Source organism: Triticum aestivum, chromosome 1D, assembly GCF_018294505.1.
Source record: "Triticum aestivum cultivar Chinese Spring chromosome 1D, IWGSC CS RefSeq v2.1, whole genome shotgun sequence".
In the NCBI taxonomy this organism is placed as follows: Eukaryota; Viridiplantae; Streptophyta; class Magnoliopsida; order Poales; family Poaceae; genus Triticum; species Triticum aestivum.
The window spans coordinates 286,198,551-286,216,350 of NC_057796.1; the positions used below are offsets into that span (position 1 = coordinate 286,198,551).

At 44.4% G+C, this 17,800-nt stretch overlaps 1 pseudogene; it reads left to right on the forward strand.

The window, feature by feature from the left end:
- Positions 1–3,166: 3,166 nt before the first annotated feature.
- On the forward strand, positions 3,167–17,694 carry LOC123181504 (probable LRR receptor-like serine/threonine-protein kinase At1g07560; annotated as a pseudogene).
- Positions 17,695–17,800: the final 106 nt, after the last annotated feature.

A 17,800-nucleotide genomic window follows, 5' to 3' on the forward strand; every position in this document is an offset into this window, starting at 1 on the left:
AATCATTCTCCTAATGATGTGATCCCGTTATCAACGACATCCAATGTCCATGGTCAGGAAACCGTAACCATCTATTGATCAACGAGCTAGTCTCCTAGAGGCTTACTAGGGACATGGTGTTGTCTATGTATCCACACATGTATCTGAGTTTCCTATCAATACAATTCTAGCATGGATAATAAACGATTATCATGAACAAGGAAATATAATAATAACCTATTTATTATTGCCTCTAGGGCATATTTCCAACAAGGAGAGATTAACATGTGCCCAGGGACGGCACCGATTTTCAAGAAGTACTACCATCTATCGTCCACTGAGCTGGTGGAGCTGAAAAAACAGTTGGATGAACTACAGTAGAAATGATACATCCTTCCAAGTATATCACCTTAGGGGTCATGAGTACTCTTCATCAAGAAAAAGGACGACAAACATGAGAATGTGTGTGGACTACCGCCCACTGAATGGGGTCATCATCAAGAACAAATACCCGCTCCCTCACATTGACGCTTTGTTTGATCAACTTAAGGTGCATTGGTATTTTCCAAGATTGACCTTTGAGTCGGATACCATCCGCTGAATCAAGCTAGTAGATATCCCCAAGATGACACTCACCACCCGTTATCGTTCCTACAAATTCACATCCATGTCATTCAGACTGACCAATGCTCCCGCCTATTACATGGGTATGATGACTCATGTTTATGGGATATTATTTATCCACCGCCTACAACACCCATGGGGTCTTATTCATCCACCCCAACCGTTGAGGGTGTGGCGTACCACAAAACGGCCTCCTCGGTCGATCAGGGTCATGTTCATCCAGTGCCAACCGCCTACTATACGGCCGGGGACCTGTTCATCCAACCCCAACCGACTGGGGTGGGGCGTACGCACGCGCGCGACAGCCACAACAACACGGGGACTATTCATCCACAACCAACCAACCAACCGTCTAGGTCAACACATCTTGTGTAAGGGGTTCGATCGATGCAAACGGTTGCTGGTCTCAACTCGATCTATGTATCACGTGCGCGGCAGGAACGAGGACTGTTCATCGAGAGGCAACCAACTGTATAGGTCAACTCATGGCTCGCGTGGGGGCTCGATGCAACGCATCAATGAATCGGGCCAGCAAACTACATACGCATACGAGTCTCACTCGCATCGATCAGGTTAAATAAGCAGCGAAGGGATCACTTGGGTTCAGTAGTAGTGCGAGGGATCGCTCGGGTTCAGTGTAGTGTGTGAGAGATCGATCGGGTTTCACTAAGGCGAGGGATCAATCGATCGGGTTCACTAAGCGAGCGCCTCGCTCGGGTTCAGTTAGCAAAGGGCTCGCACACGCGCGCATATGAGAGAAGCGTGCAAGCCACACTACATTGTTTGGTCCCGACCACCCACCATATACCGAGAAATCCTCGAAAATTCTCGCCCTCATTTCCACCACGATTTTTATGTCATGGATGGCCCAAAGAATGTCATGCAGGTTCGCCTACAGCCCGTCCAGGATGAAAACCCCATTTTATGTCATAATTTTTTGACATAGAAGTAGGAGCCCACCACATCTATGATGATACATGTTTTTGTTATAATTATCGTCATGAAAGTGTCACTTCCATGACCGAAAAAGTTTTTGTTCGGGCCATAATGTCACGAATGTGTCTTTTTTAGTGCCAAGCCACACCACCACCACAAGTTGAACCGCCAGACCTCACTAACCTCGACTCCTATCTTAGCCACCCACATATGCGATGAATCACCAGAGTCCGACGACCCACGAAGACCACTGCCACCAGAGAAAAAGAAACCGATGTCGCCAGGACGTCTCCGAAGAAGCCACGGGTACGAGAAGAACTGTTGTTGTCGTCGTCATGCCATTCCAACGGACCTATCCCCGAGCACCGTCATGGCCTCTACGCCGGCGAATGGCCGTCGGTGAGCCGCCGTCTCCACTGACCACTCTAACACGATTTAAAACTAATGGGTGGGACCCACCGGCAGAAGCGGTACGTTAGTGGAAAGCATATAAGAGCCAACGGGTGGGAACGGGTTGGACACACAAGGAAGGGCGTATTTTAGAAATACGCTTTTGATGTGGCCGTCTCTAGCCTTTCTGTTTAAACTGTTTTAAATCAATTTAAATGATTATGTTGACTGAACTTTGACCACCTCTAACTTTTAAACTATAAGTTCAAATGAGTTGATTCTTTTTGAATTATTTTTTAAAAATTCTTTATCCACTAATTTAACTTGGTATTTATTGGACTTGTCTAGAATTTCAACAGAGAATTTGGCTTTCTGTTGTATTTACAATTCGCTTTGAAAATCAGGAGTTCTTTGACACTCCATCTGAGCAAGGCAAGCCACCACCTCAACTGAGTGGGTCAGGTGCCGGGGGAACCATCGCCCGACCCCTACCCACATACGCATACACAAGCGAACGAGACGGTCGGCGTAAAAGACGCTTGATGAGGGGGCTCTACGCTGCCCATGCGTCATGAACCTCCAAAACCGTCAAGGCAGTGAGGGACAGGATAACAAGATCAGACAACGAGGAAGCAGCTAGGCACGCAGCGGGTGGAGTCGCGAATGGATTAGACGAGCGTCACATGAGCTTGTGGATGGTCTTAGTTGGATACTCCAGCAGGGGCGGAGCTTAGTTAGGGCCGAACTTAGCCATGGCCCGCTTAGGTTTTTTGCACTTCTTTCTTTACTTATGATTTGGAGCCTAACCCAGCCCATCATCTGCAGTTCTCTCCTCTGGGCTGGCCCACCTAGGTTTTCCTCTTAAGCTCCGCCACTGCTCCAGCATCATTTTTCTGTGGTTGGATGGTTAGAGGGACAGTGGTATCCCTACTCCCAAGCCCATCAGGGTTCAAGTCCTGATGTCCGCATTATTCCCGGCGATGCGCTTTCAATGAGAGGAGACGTTCCCGTCGATGACGAGGCGCCTACGGTGACTTCGTAAATCTCAAGATGATATGTCGGCTCAGTCTCTCGAAGGTGCTCATAAGGGTAGGTGTGCGTGTGTGCGTTCATGGGATAAGTGTATGCTCGTATGTATGAGCCCTTGTGTCTGTACTGTGTTGAAAAATAGTCATGTTATTTTTTTTAAGTCATGGCCCCAATAGTTGGACTTTTGTTGTCAAAAAAAAAAAGACACACAAGACGTGTGATTGGCTGGAGACGTTGATATAGGCTGAAGCTCGCTCACCTTGTCCTTCCTCACATCTCGATTTCATAGCTAGTCGCCCGAGGATCACTTCGCCGATCCATTGATAAAGTGTCCTCCCTGGAGGTATGTATGTACGCATGCATCTTTTTTTTTTGGGTAGCTTAATCGTCTCTTGCGTATTTAATCTGGGATGAAATTTGAACCATGCCTAAGTTCATCCTTCAGTTTCCCTGCTATTCTCAAATCGACTTTCGATGATATTCCGGGGAGCGCGCTTGCCATGCGGCTGCGCGGCCATCGGTTGGCAGTGGAGTGGCGACCGTAGATGCTGTTGGCTCGCTTGCGGGTGCGGCAGCCTCCGACTCGGGCGAGCTGAGAGCGTGCGCAGTAGAACTGGATCTGGCGGCTATGCAGCTGCCAGCTGCTGTACTAGCTCGATTTAGCCTAGCTAGATCGGACGCACACGTTCGGTCGAGGAATCAACGGACGGCGTGGCTGGCGCCTGGCGGCAGGCGGTTGCAACCGGGGGCAGGGCTGGATTTGCCGCTTTTTACTTTACATGTTTTCAGAAGTAGATGAATAACAGTACCACATAGCATATACATACAGTAGCCTCCTGATGACCTTGCTTGTACAGATGTTTGTTCTTAGCACGATTAGGTAGCCTCCAGATGTTTGTGCGTGATTGGGTAGTAGCTAGCCTCACAAATAATGGGCATTATTTTCCCTTAATTCAGGGGTGATGTACTTATTTCATTGTATACTTTCAGTGATTGCAAATGGACGGCGAAGCCAGCAGTAATAGACACGGCATCCTGGAGAGGATGCTGCTCGATGAAAGTGCAGAGCCTACGGACCTGCCGTTATCACTTTTGGAGGACATCACAAATTGTTTCCACTCTGATCTACAAATTGGCAGCGGTGGATTCGCCGTGGTTTACAAGGTAGCACTCCTTTCATCAGCTTCGTTTCTCAAACTGCCTCTCAAAGTCTAATAGCTATACTCCATACTACCTACATAGCTTTTGTTCTGGAACAAGACAGATATCGGCCGAGTTTGGAGTACGGTGTAGCAATGTAATACTTTGCACTATCTTTGCTTCATGAATTCGGCAGAACGCCTGCTTATAAAATTCTTGTAACATCTGCATAAAACTCCTTTTTTTTTTTCTTTTGGCATCAGTACGTAAAGCCCTGTTTTCCATGAAGCAGAACGACTGTTCATGAAATTCTGACATATGTATAAAACTCTTCTTCTTTTTCCTATGAGGAAGCGCCAAATTGGGATTTGGTGGGAGATAAGACTTTCATTTGTGCTTCAGATTTATCGTTACGATCTCGGCAACCTGTTAATTACTCGCTCTGTAACATCTTATAAGACGTTTTTATAGTCCATGGCAGTGCTAAAAAACATCTTATATTATGTTACGGAGGGAGTAACTCTTTTCTTGATTAATGAAAATGGATAGTCTTTTGTCTTGTTAAAGGAAAACTCTTTTCTTTTTAATGAATTCAACAAACTAAACTATATATGCACGCTACAATATCGTTCACGACCGCAGGGAATGATCGGAAAACTGATGGTTGCTGTAAAGAAGCTGTCCAACACAGTTGATATTACTGAGAGTAAATTCCATGGAGAGGTTAAATGCTTAATGAAGACCAAGCACAAGAACATAGTACGTTTTCTGGGGTATTGTGCTGACACACAAGGAAAAATGGCAGAATATGAGGGGAAGCTTGTCATGGCAGATGTACGAAACTGGTTACTCTGTTTTGAGTTTGTACCCAAAGGGAGTCTTGATAAGCATATGTCTGGTACCATCATAATCTATTTCTTCCGTATTTATTTACTCGCCGTCAGTCTAAACTAATTAATAAAAATCCGTCTCTTTCGTGTATAGATGCATCTTGCGGACTTGAATGGAGAGAGCGCTATCGAATAATCAGGGGAATATGTGAAGGCTTATGTTACCTTCATGAGAAGCGCATTCTTCATTTGGACCTTAAGCCTGCTAATGTCTTGCTTGACATTGGCATGGTACCCAAAATTGCTGATTTTGGTCTCTCGCGGTGTTTTGATGAAGGGCAAACCCGAGCTATTACTCAACATCTGTGTGGATCTCAGTAATCCAGCATCTTAAAAGCTCTTATTTTTTGTTATGCGCAACTTCACGTTTTATTTGGGCATTCATTGATCAAACTTTATATAATCTTCCCTTAGGGGGTACTTGGCTCCAGAATTCTATAGAGGACAAATCGCATTTGCCTCAGATATATATAGTCTTGGTGTTATAATCATGGAGATGCTGACAGGAGCGAAGGGATATTTTGAAGAGGAGCATGTAAGAACAATTTAAGCATTTTTTTATTAAAGGGGATTTCTCCCCCCCAATTTCATTAAAGAAACCAAAGTACTCCCTCCGTTCCCAAATATTTGTCTTTCTAGGCATTTCAAATGGACAGAACATACGGATGCATGTAGACATATTTTAGAGTGTAGATTTGCTCCGTATGTAGTCACTTGTTGAAATCTCTAGAAAGACAAATATTTGGGAACGGAGGGAGTAGTTTTTACAGCCAAAACGCTCCTCCACCAACAGAACAATCAAGGTAGGCAATGGCACCTAAGCTACCAAACAACAGCTAAAAAGGAACCTATGTTGCAAGCTGGAGGCAAACAAGGAGAAACTAGGCAAGGTAGGAAAACGAGGAAGATAACATTCAGACTAAGGTTCTGAAGAACAACACTCAACAATTGTGTAGTAAGCACAACAGGTGGACTTTAGTTGTGCATGGTAATAAATCAATACGTGGAATCAAAGTTCATCGTTCATCAATCTATATGTTAAAAGGATTATTGCTCTTATGTGATATTACATAATTAAAGTTATGGTAAAAAAATTGAGAAAGAGAGCTTTATGTATTTCCTTGAATCAAAATAGAACCATTAAAGTGGGCCTATTGAGCCATAGCTGGGACACCGGCAGCCAGTGTTATATCCCCATGGATCCTAGCACAATCTTCAAGCTCATGTGCAACCCCATTAGCAGTAAACAAACCTAGGAGTAAAACCATGGTAATTTATTTCAGAAGTTATCTAGAATTGCTGCTAGCTATCATCTGTTGAGGTATTTTTTTTGAATGAAAGGGGTTTCCCCCCCTGCCCCATTTTATTGAAGCAGCAAAGAAAACCAGATTCGGAATACAAGCTTAACAGCTGGATCCCCACACAGCCCACACCAGGCAACCACCAGGCAGACTAGAAACAGAACTAACTGGAAGGTCTAAACAGCCTCACAAACCAGCAAACACTTTAGCCTACATGAAGTTCTTTTTATTACAAAACCCAAAGGCGAGGGCCAAAAGTGAAAGCTAATTGTCTACTGACGACGACCGGAGATCAGGTCCAGGCAATCCGCAGGAGCTCCCCCCGGTGTTTGTCGAGCAACAGAATACATCTTCGCAGCAGCTCCGCTTGGGTGTCGTCGCAGAGTACCCCCCAGCGCAGAAGCACATTTTTCAACTTGACAAGGACGCAATTCAAGCCTCTCCACGAGCGGCCCTGAAAACAGAAATCATTCCTTAGCCTCCAAATGCTCCACAAGGATGCAGCCGTGACCAGATTGAGCACAGGTTTACATTTGTAAGAACGCCACACAGCACATATGTCTTCAAAACAAGTAAAAGGTTGCACATTAAAAAACTCAGACACCAGCGACCAGATACATTTGGCCACAACACAATCAAAAAATAGATGTTGAGTGGACTCATTTTCTCTACAAAACAGGCAGGAGAGGTCTTCCACCTGTCTACGTTTGTTCAAATTATCTCTGGTCAGAACTTTATTGTACACACAAAGCCACATGAAAACATGAATATTTTGAGGACACAAAACTTTCCAAAGAGATTTTCCAATCGGAGAAACAATTCCCCCAAAGTTTATAGCTTCATAGAAAGATTTAACTGAGTACAGCCCCTTAGGTTCAAGAGACCAGATGGGCAAATCTGGGGAGGTAGACAGGGGGAAATCCCTAATCTGGTCTTGTAATTGATTCCACCTAAGCATCCCCCTCAGATCGACACATCGCCTAAAAGTAAGTTTCAGAGTAGTCCCATCCCACACTTGAGCCACTGAACAATCAGGCTGGTTGCAAATTTCAAACAGGTCCCAAAACATAGTTCTTAGGGAACAATCCCCAGCCCACGTATCATGCCAAAAACTTATTTTATCACCTCTTCCCACCTTCCAAACATAGAAAGTTTTTGAAGCATTTAAAGCCCAGGTCACACTTTTCCAGAAGGGGACCCAATTTTTTGCTTGGCCCACAGAATATTCGACGAGTGAGTGTTATATTTAAAAGCCACAATCTTTTTCCAATCACTGTCATTAGATTCAAAGAAACGTTTTCCCCATGAGGCCAAAAGGGCCATGTTGAATTCTTTCAAGTTGGGGATACCGAGTCCCCCAAATTCCTTTTTTCTAGTAACCAGACCCCAGTTGGCCAGGTGGTGTTTATGTTGATCATCTATATTACCCCAGAAAAAATGAGCCATCTGAGAATTAATGGCATTAATTGCCCATTTAGGGAATTTAATCATGGCCATAAGGTAGGCAGGAATACTAACAATACATGCACACAATAAGATCAACTTCCCCCTGTAGGTCAAGTATCTACCCAGCCAACCAGAAATATTCTTGATAATTCTATCAATAATTGGTTGTAGATCTTCTCTCCTCAATTTGTCATAGTGCAGAGGCACTCCCAAGTATTTGATAGGGAAAGACCCCAACTTACAACAGAAAATTTGAGCAAAGGTTTTAGACTCCTCCTCCTCCACATTTATGGTGAGTAAATCACTCTTGTGGAAATTGATTTTCATACCAGATAGGTTTTCAAAACAGGATAAAATCCACTTAAAATTCCTGGCTTTGTCATATGAATTCTCAAGAAAAAGAAGTGTATCATCAGCATATTGCAAGCTGATCACTCCCCCAGGGATAATGTTGGTCAGAAGACCAGAGATCAGGCCATGCTTTGAAGCCTTGATTAGCATTTTGGAGAAAACATCAGCAACTAAGTTAAAAAGCAAGGGGGAGAAGGGATCTCCTTGTTTGAGACCTTTCCCCCCCATAAAGTAAGGCCCAGTAGTGTCATTGATCCTCACACTAAATGTACTCTGCAAAAGAGTTGTTTTAATCCAAGAAATCCATTTTTGCCCAAAACCTCTAGAACTAAGCATTTCAAAAAGAAAGTCCCAACTTACTCTATCATATGCTTTTTCATAATCTAGTTTGAGCACAAGCCCTTGCGAACCAGATTTCTTAACTTCATGAATAACCTCATGTGCCAGGACCACACTTTCAAGAATATATCTGCCCTTGATAAAAGCAGTTTGATTGGGAGAAATCATTCTATGACTGATAGGGGAAAATCTATTAGTCATAGCTTTTGTAAAAATCTTAATAGCACAATTACTAAGACTGATGGGTCTGAAGTTCTTCATGTCTTTAGCATTCACCTCCTTTGGGATCAACACAATCAGAGCAAAATTAAGTCTATGAATATCTAATTTACCCTCCTCAAAATCTCTAACCATGGCCATAAAGTCTTTTTTAATTACCTCCCAGAAGGTTTGATAAAAGAGGAAAGACAAGCCATCAGGGCCAGGCGCACCATGTGCATAAGAGCCAAAAATGGCTTCCTTAATCTCCTCTTCAGAAAATTTTCTTTGTAGCATTTCATTTTCTTCTATAGTAACCAGCTCATCTTCCTCCCAGAAGGAAGGGCCAAGATGAATATCATGTTTTGCTTCATACCAAAACAGATTTTTATAAAAAGTAGTAGCTACATCTAGCATTTCATTAGTAGTAAAAACAGGGCCCGAATCCCCATTTAGCTCAGTCAAATGATTTTTTCTATGCCTGTGATTGGCAAGCGCATGAAAATAGGCATTGTTTTTGTCTCCATCTTTAATTCTACGATCCCTCGAACGTTGCCACAAGGCAACCTCCTCCTTACGCAAGATATCATCGAGCTCTTTTTTAATCTCCCTCATCCGAAGCCTATCCGCATCCGATACACGATTTGACTCGGCAAAAACATCTAGGATATCAAATTCTTGCATAAGGTCTTTCTTCTTTTTCTTAAGAGCAGCTTCAATATTAATACTCCAGCCTTTAGCCTTTTTCCGAAACAATTTAGCTTTTTTTAACCAAACATCAATAGCAGTCCTCCCCACCACCGGGGTATTCCACACCTTTATAAACATAGTTTTAAATTCTGGGTAGTCAAGCCACCATTTTTCAAACCGAATTTTTTTGGGGGAGGTAACCCTCCTAGCTCGTGTGTCTAAAATCAGGGGGGTATGATCACTACCAATTCTGGGTAAAGCAGTTAAAACGGATAAAGGAAACCGAGCATCCCAAGAGGGGGACACAAAGACTCTATCAATAGCAGCAAAAATAGGATCATCCTGATTATTACTCCAAGTAAAACTTCGATTAGCAATGCTAATTTCCATAAGACCCCACCTATTAATCCAATCATTGAAAAGGAAGGCAAGTTGATTATTAATGATGCCATTGCTCTTATCTGTAGCAGATCTCACCAAATTAAAGTCTCCACCCAAAATCACAGGATATGTGAGATTTGCCATTACATCATGTAGTTCAGCAATAAATTTCATTTTCAGATCATTGTAAGCAGTACCATACACAGCAACAAAGTGCCAAACAAAACCATCTTTTTTGTTCTTAACAGTAGTCACAACACAGTATGTTTTATTAATAAAGCCAATTATCTCAAACAGATCATTATTAATCCCCACAAGGATCCCACCAGCAGTATTAATAGCAGGGAGTTGTTGCCAAGAAAAATCATTTCTACCAGAAATTCTCCTAATGGTAATATCATCAATTTTTCCCCTCTTGGTTTCAAAGAAACCAACAAAATCAATATGATTGCTATTAATAAAATCCCCTAGGCACTGAATTTTACCTGGTTGTCCTAGACCACGAATATTCCAAAAGGAACCTATCATTGGACTTTAAAAGGGTGAGATAGGCCACAAGGCACATTCTTAGAAAGAACAGCTGGACTGTTTACACCCAGATCAGCAGTGCCCCCTGATCTAGAGTTGAAAACAGGACCAGAAGGGGTATATACTGTTGAACCGGTATGGGCCCCAGCCCATCTGTACCTATCTCTTAGGCCCAAGCCCATGAGAAATGTTGACCTAGAAGGGGAGCTCCTCCTCCTCTGTTCTGTGTGAGCAGCCACACACCAAGAAAGACACAGCAGCTGCTGCTCCTGGTACGCTGCTCCTCCAAGTTCAACATGGTATCAGACCAGGCTGCAGCGGCAGCGGTGGCGCCGGTGGTGTAGTCCGGCGAGGAGGAGCTGCGGGGGCGAGCGGCGGCGAGCTAGGCGCAGCGGCTGCGGCTGGTGGCGGAGTGCAGCGAGGCGGCGCGGCCGGCTCGGGAGAGGAGGTTGTTGTGCGCGCGTGCTGCTGGAGCTGCTGCGTGCTGGAGGTGCTGCTGCTGCTGCGTGAGGCAGCGAGAGAGAGATTGAGGGGAAGAGAGAAAAGGAAGGGCAGGTCACGCATCTCACCTGACACGGCAGCAACGCTGTCAGGTCCACCGCGAGAAGCTGCAGTTTGTCTCCAAGTCCCCTTCTGCTCTCGGCTGTTGATTGCTGCGGGTTGGTAAAGGAAGGAGAGGTGACGAACTGCTGCTGGTGAGAAGAGGAGAAGAGGAGTGCTACTGCTACTTGCAGGTGCTGAAAGTCCTGCTGTTTTTGGTCTGCTGCTGACTGAAAGGGAAAATGGCGGAGGAAGCACTGGCGGCTGCAATGGACAAGCTTGCGGACATCATGGCCGCAAAGATGGTGGCTGCCGGTGAGAAGGCACCTGCTGATGTGGGCTCGAGCGCTGTGCAGGCAGAGATGGTGCAGAAGATTGAGCTGGCTCCAAACGAGGTGAAGTTAGAAGGTGTAGAGAACTACCTGAGGTGGTCGAGGAGAGGTAAACTCATCCTCAGAACTAAGTCACTGGAAGACTATGCTCTTGGTGAGGTGAAGGAACCAGAAGACAAGAGGGGAGCTTCATGGAAGAAATGGAATGCCACGGACAGTTTGGTGTTGAATTGGCTGCTGAGTTCTCTATCCCCTTCTGTTGCTGCTTCGGTGGAGGACCTCCCTACTGCTGCTGAGGTATGGGCAGCGTTAGCTAGTATGTACTCAGGGAAGGGAAATGTCATGTTGGTCTCCAAAATTGAAGACACTGTGCATGATCTCACTCAAGGTGATAGGACTGTAATGATGTATGTTGAAGAGCTGAAACATCTTTGGGCTGATTTAGACTATCTTGCACCTCTTGTGTTGCCACATGCTGAGTGTGCAGTGATAGCTAGAAAGTGGGTTGAGGATAGGCGTGTCCTCAAGTTTCTGAAGGGGCTGGACTCCATGTTTGAGAATAGAAGGGCTATCTTAATGCAACAAGCTGAGTTGCCGTCACTAAGAGATGCCATTGCTGCTATAGCACAGGAAGAGACTAGACTGAAAGCTGTGGAGCGGTCAAAGGTGGCTTCCAGACCTGCTTATCACATAATGAATAGGCCTGAGACAAGAGACTGCCACAATTGTGGGCTGAAAGGGCATCTCAGTTACCAGTGCATAGCCCCACCGAAGAGAGACAACAAAGGCAGAGGAGGTTACAGAGGCAGCTACAGAGGAGATGGCAGGGGATACTATCGTGGAAGCAACAACAGGGGCAGAGGTGCTCCAAGTAACTATAACAACTACAATCGCTACCAAGGGGAGGCCAGAGCGAATGTATCTGTCATGAGTGAGGGTCAGTCCAGTTCTTCTCATAGTCAAGACATGAGAAATGAGCAGTAGGGTCAAGACAAGAGGAACGGACAGCAAGCAGAGACAGTGTTTGGTGACTTTGCTCATTTTGTGTACTCTGATGAAGGTAATGAAACTGCATCTGTTGCTGTTCATAGGGCTGGTGTAGATTGGGTTTTAGACTCAGGGGCATTGAAACATGTAACCGGCAACGTTAGAGAGTTTGAATGCTATCAACAGTACCCCCAATCGTACAATGGAACTATTCAAACTGCAGATGGTACTGCACAACCTATTAAGGGGGTTGGGGCAGTGCAATGTACTCCAAGTATTAAGTTGGAATCAGTTTTGCATGTTCCAGCTTTCCCAGTTAGTCTAGTGTCATTGAGTGCTTTGATTGATCAGATAGATTGTGACGTAACTCTTAACAAGTACCGCTGTTTGATTCAGGAGATGGGAACTGGGAGGAGGCTTGGGGCAGGAACCAGGCATAGAGGACTATGGTACATGGATCGCCAGGGGGATGTGAAGACTGCTGGCATGGCTCTTGCTGCGACTGCGACAGAGAAGGAAGCATTAGCTATGATCCACCATTGTAGGTTTGGACATGTTTCTTTTGAGAAAATGAAGAAAGCCTTCCCTGATGTAATGAATGGTTTAGATAAAACCAAGTTAAGGTGTGAGGCATGTGAGTATGCTAAACACACTCGGATATCGTATGTGAGTAAGGGGCTCAGGAGTATAGTCCCATTTGTGCTTGTTCATTCAGATGTTTGGACGTGTCCATCAACCTCGATAAATGGAATGAAATATTTTGTCACCTTCATTGATTGCAATACTCGCATGACATGGATGTATCTAATGCGACATAAAGATGAGGTGTTTGAGTGTTTCAAGGACTTCTGTGCGTATGTTAAAACTCAATTCAAGGTGCAGGTTCAAATGATAAGGACCGACAATGGGACAGAATATGTCAACAGAAGGCTGGGAGAGTTCCTATCAGACCAAGGTATTCTGCATCAGACATCTTGCCCGGACACTCCTCCCCAAAATGGCGTGGCAGAGCGGAAAAATCGGCATATCCTTGAGGTGGCGCGCTCAATCATGTACACTATGAATGTGCCAAAGTGTCTATGGGGTGAAGCCGTTCTGACTGCAACCTATCTGATCAATCGCACACCATCTATGATACTGGGTATGAAATCTCCTTGTGAACTCTTATTAGGAGAGAATAAATTTAGTGTGCCACCAAAGGTGTTTGGATGTACTTGTTTTGTCAGGGATCATAGACCTGCTGTGAACAAGCTGGATCCTCGGGCGGTGAAGTGTATCTTTATTGGCTATCCTTCTGGACAGAGAGGGTATAAGTGCTGGAGTCCTTCTGATAGGCGCACTTTCGTGAGCATGGATGTGACATTCTGGGAATCTAATCCTTACTATGGGGAAAAAACTGACTTGAGCTCGTTGTTTGAATGTCTGGACCAGCCTGTGGTTGGTCCAGAGGGGGAGGTGGTGTTGCAACCTCAAGTATCTGAAGCAAGAGGGAGAGAACAAGGAAGAGGTCAGGAAGAGGTGATGCAGCAAGCAAGACCGCCAATGGTGGGCACTATACCCATGTTGCCGCTGTCTAGTGGAGAAGGTGAAACAGAAACGCATCAGGTTCAAGAGCAACCTGAGCAGCAGCAGGGCATAGCACAGAAGCCACTTAATGTCTACACCCGGCGAGCCAAGGCAAATGAACCCCAGGGGGAGCAAGCAGGAAATGAGAATGTGATGCAGGGGGAGTCACACATAGAACAGGAGGACTCATCCACGGAGATGCCAATTGCGTTGAGGAAGGGAACTAGGGCTGCGGCTGCCAAACCTGTCGAGAGATATGGGTTTGAACATAATATTGGGAATTATGTGAATTATGATGCTCTGCCGGCATCATATAAAGTGTTCATTGCTTCTCTTCAAGCGGTGGTTATTCCTTCAGATTGGAGAAATGCAAAGAAGGACCCTAAGTGGTGTGCTGCTATGCGAGAAGAACTAGAAGCATTGAGAAAACAGAGGACTTGGGAGTTAGCTGAGTTGCCAGCAGGAAAGAAAACAGTGGGCTGCAAATGGGTTTATTCTGTCAAACAGAATCCTGAAGGTAAGATTGAGAGATACAAAGCCAGACTAGTTGCAAGAGGATATAGTCAAACCTATGGGATAGACTATGACGAAACATTTGCTCCAGTAGCAAAAATGAACACTGTGAGGATATTAGTATCATGTGCAGCAAACTTTGAATGGCCTTTGCATCAATTAGATGTGAAAAATGCTTTCTTGCATGGAGAACTAAAAGAAGAAGTGTATATGGAAGTCCCCCCTGGATTGGACTCATCTAAAACTGAAGGCAAGGTGTGTAGATTGAAAAAGTCTTTGTATGGTCTGAAACAATCACCGAGAGCTTGGTTCGATAGATTCCGAAGGGCTATGTGTGAGATGGGATACAAACAATGCAATAAGGATCACACTGTCTTCTACCGGCATCAGAATAGGAAGATTGTCATCCTTGCAGTCTATGTAGATGATATAATCATAACTGGAGATGATGGGACGGAGATAGCAAGGTTAAAGGAGTGTCTTGGAAAGGCATTTGAAGTGAAGGATCTTGGTCAGATGAAGTATTTTCTGGGTATTGAGATTGCAAGATCTGCCAAAGGGATAGCCTTGTCCCAGCGCAAGTACACCTTGGATCTCCTCAGTGATATGGGAATGTTAGAGTGTAGAGCTGCTACTACCCCAATTGACCAAAACCATAAGGTAACAGCACAATCTGGAGATCTAGTGGATAAGGAGAAATACCAAAGAATGGTAGGGCGTTTACTATACTTGTGTCACACAAGGCCAGACATTGCCTATGCTGTGAGCATAGTGAGTAGGTATATGCATGAGCCCAGAAGTGGACATGTGGAGGCAGCACACAGAATTCTGAAGTATTTGAAGGGAACACCAGGAAGAGGACTGTGGTTCGAAGGGAATGGCCACTTGGTAGTTGATGGGTATAGTGATGCAGACTGGGCAAGTTGCCTGGATGATCGTCGATCAACATCTGGGTATTGTGTGTTTGTGGGAGGTAACTTAGTTTCATGGAGAAGCAAGAAGCAGCCAGTTGTATCAAAATCAACAGCAGAAGCAGAATATAGAGCCATGTCTCAGGGGTTAAGTGAGATGTTGTGGGTGAGAAACCTTCTAAGTGAATTGAAATTGCTAAGAGAAGGACCTCTGAATGTCTGGTGTGACAATAGGTCTGCTATATGCATAGCTAACAACCCAGTGCAACATGACAGAACTAAGCATATAGAGATTGATCGATTCTTCATCAAAGAGAAGCTTGATGCTGGGATTATAAAGATTGAGTATGTGCACACAGGCCAACAGATAGCAGACTGCTTGACAAAAGGTTTGGCAGCAAAGGAATGCAACCTAGCTTGCGACAAGATGGGAATGATAGATATCTACCACCCATCTTGAGGGGGAGTGTTGAACCGGTATGGGCCCCAGCCCATCTGTACCTATCTCTTAGGCCCAAGCCCATGAGAAATGTTGACCTAGAAGGGGAGCTCCTCCTCTGTTCTGTGTGAGCCGCCACACACCAAGAAAGACACAGCAGCTGCTGCTCCTGGTACGCTACTCCTCCAAGTTCAACACTCTCAGCAGCATGTGTGGAAATATCTAAATCATGCGGTAAAACAATCTCTGGATTTTGGTCAGCAAATTGCAGGCATCTTAATTTATCTGTTGAGGTATTTGACCTATTTATATACATATGCAATGTAATTAGGTATAGTTATGATGAATTGATGTTCTATCATTCTTGTGTGTTTATATACATTCTTGAAGATTATCTATCATTCTTATTTATGTATAATGATGAAGATCTATCCGCTCAAATCCATTTATATAAAAAAATCCACCATATTAACAACCATATGTTTTGCTTTTTGTGACGTTATTTTAAGCATATTTTGCTTTTTTGGTTGACCGCCTTGTGCTTGAAGTATGTAAAACAGGTAGATAGTAACTCATGATTGCAACTTCGTAGGTAGTTGAAAGTTGGATGAATCGACTGGAACAGGCACCAGAGAGGCACACAGAGTTAGTACAAGTAAGAGTATGCACTAAGATCGGGATAGAGTGCATGGACTTGGACCCAAAGAAGAGACCAGTTACACAGCACATAATTGATAGGCTTGATAAAACAGCAAGTGCTGACTATTCAGGCCAAAATGGCATTTGCAGTTCACTAGTCGAGCTGCAGCCAAGTTTACTCAAGGAACAGTCTGGGGAAAATATTGGAAAGCTTGCAGATGAGAGCCTTATAAAGGACATCAATGAACACCCAGAAACGGAAGATCACTGCCAGCAGGGTCAAGAAAATGCAGATCAGTGGTCATTACGGGAAGCACAAGATACGGAGCAACAGGTTAACCGACCAGGAACAAGCATTTTCGGCTCTAAATCTAGCTTCTTGGAGAAGCTAAAAAACTTGAATATCTTTAGCAGGAAAGCACGCAGGAATTTCGTGAGGAATGGTGGCCCACACCTACAGAATGTCAGGGGCCTAACGATTTTCACAAAGGCAGAAATAAAGAAAATCACAAAAAACAATTCAGAGTTTCTTGGTACCGGAAGATTTTGCAAAGCCTACAAAGGAACTCTTCCTGACAATACCATGGTGGCAGTTAAAACCTTTATCACGCTAAGCAATAGTCTGAGGCGGGAGTTTGAGATGATAATAGAATTCCATAAAGAACTGATCCACAAGAACATCCTCAAGCTCTATGGTTGCTGCCCGGAGATGGATGTTCCAACGTTGGTATTTGAATTTGCTGCTAATGGGAGCCTCGAGAGCATTGTCCATGGCAGTAAACAAAAACTGCCTTTAGACTTGCGTATTGACATCGCAATTGGGTCTGCAGAAGGGTTAAGATACATGCACTCCTACGCAAATTACCCCATGCGACATGGTGATGTCAGACCGAACAACATATTTCTCGATGACAAGTTGACACCAAAAATTGGAAACTTTGGGCTTTCGAGGCTTTATAGTTTACAAGATGAGATGAGGCTACAGGCCTCTGAATCAAGTGATACACGCAACCAATTGATGCTGCTTAATATGGGTTACATGGACCGAAAGTTCATGCAAGATGGACATGTAACACTAAAGAGCGAGGTCTACAGCTTTGGAGCTATTCTCTTGGAACTAATTACCAGGAGGAAGAACATATTTGATGAAAACCGCATCCTCGTTGATGAGTACCGCAAAGTTTATGAGAGAAAAGAGTGGAAGAGCGATGTTTGACAAGGAGATTGCAACTGAAGACAATATCTTCGCCCTGGAGGAAATTGGCAAGGTTGTAATTGAGTGCCTGAAAGAAGACAGTAAGGAACGACCAGATATGACCGAGGTGACGGAACTACTTGTGATGATCAGGAGAGAGAGGAGGCTCGTTAAGGCACGCAATAAGGTGATTACTACTAGTGTTCCATCTGTATAGTGGGTGGCCACATTGTCCAACCAAATGAACTAAAAAAATTAAAGTCAGGGTACCATGAAGGCCACAAATTTGCATCCCTGCCTGTATTGCTTACACGCCGTCACAAACATAAAAGGAGAATTTATTTTCCTTTTGTCCCTTTTTGAAAAAGAGGCTTAAACCCCCGGCCTCTGCATCATGTGATGCACACCGCCATAGGGATGAACTTGAGATGTTATTTGTTCAGGAAAATGTCTAAC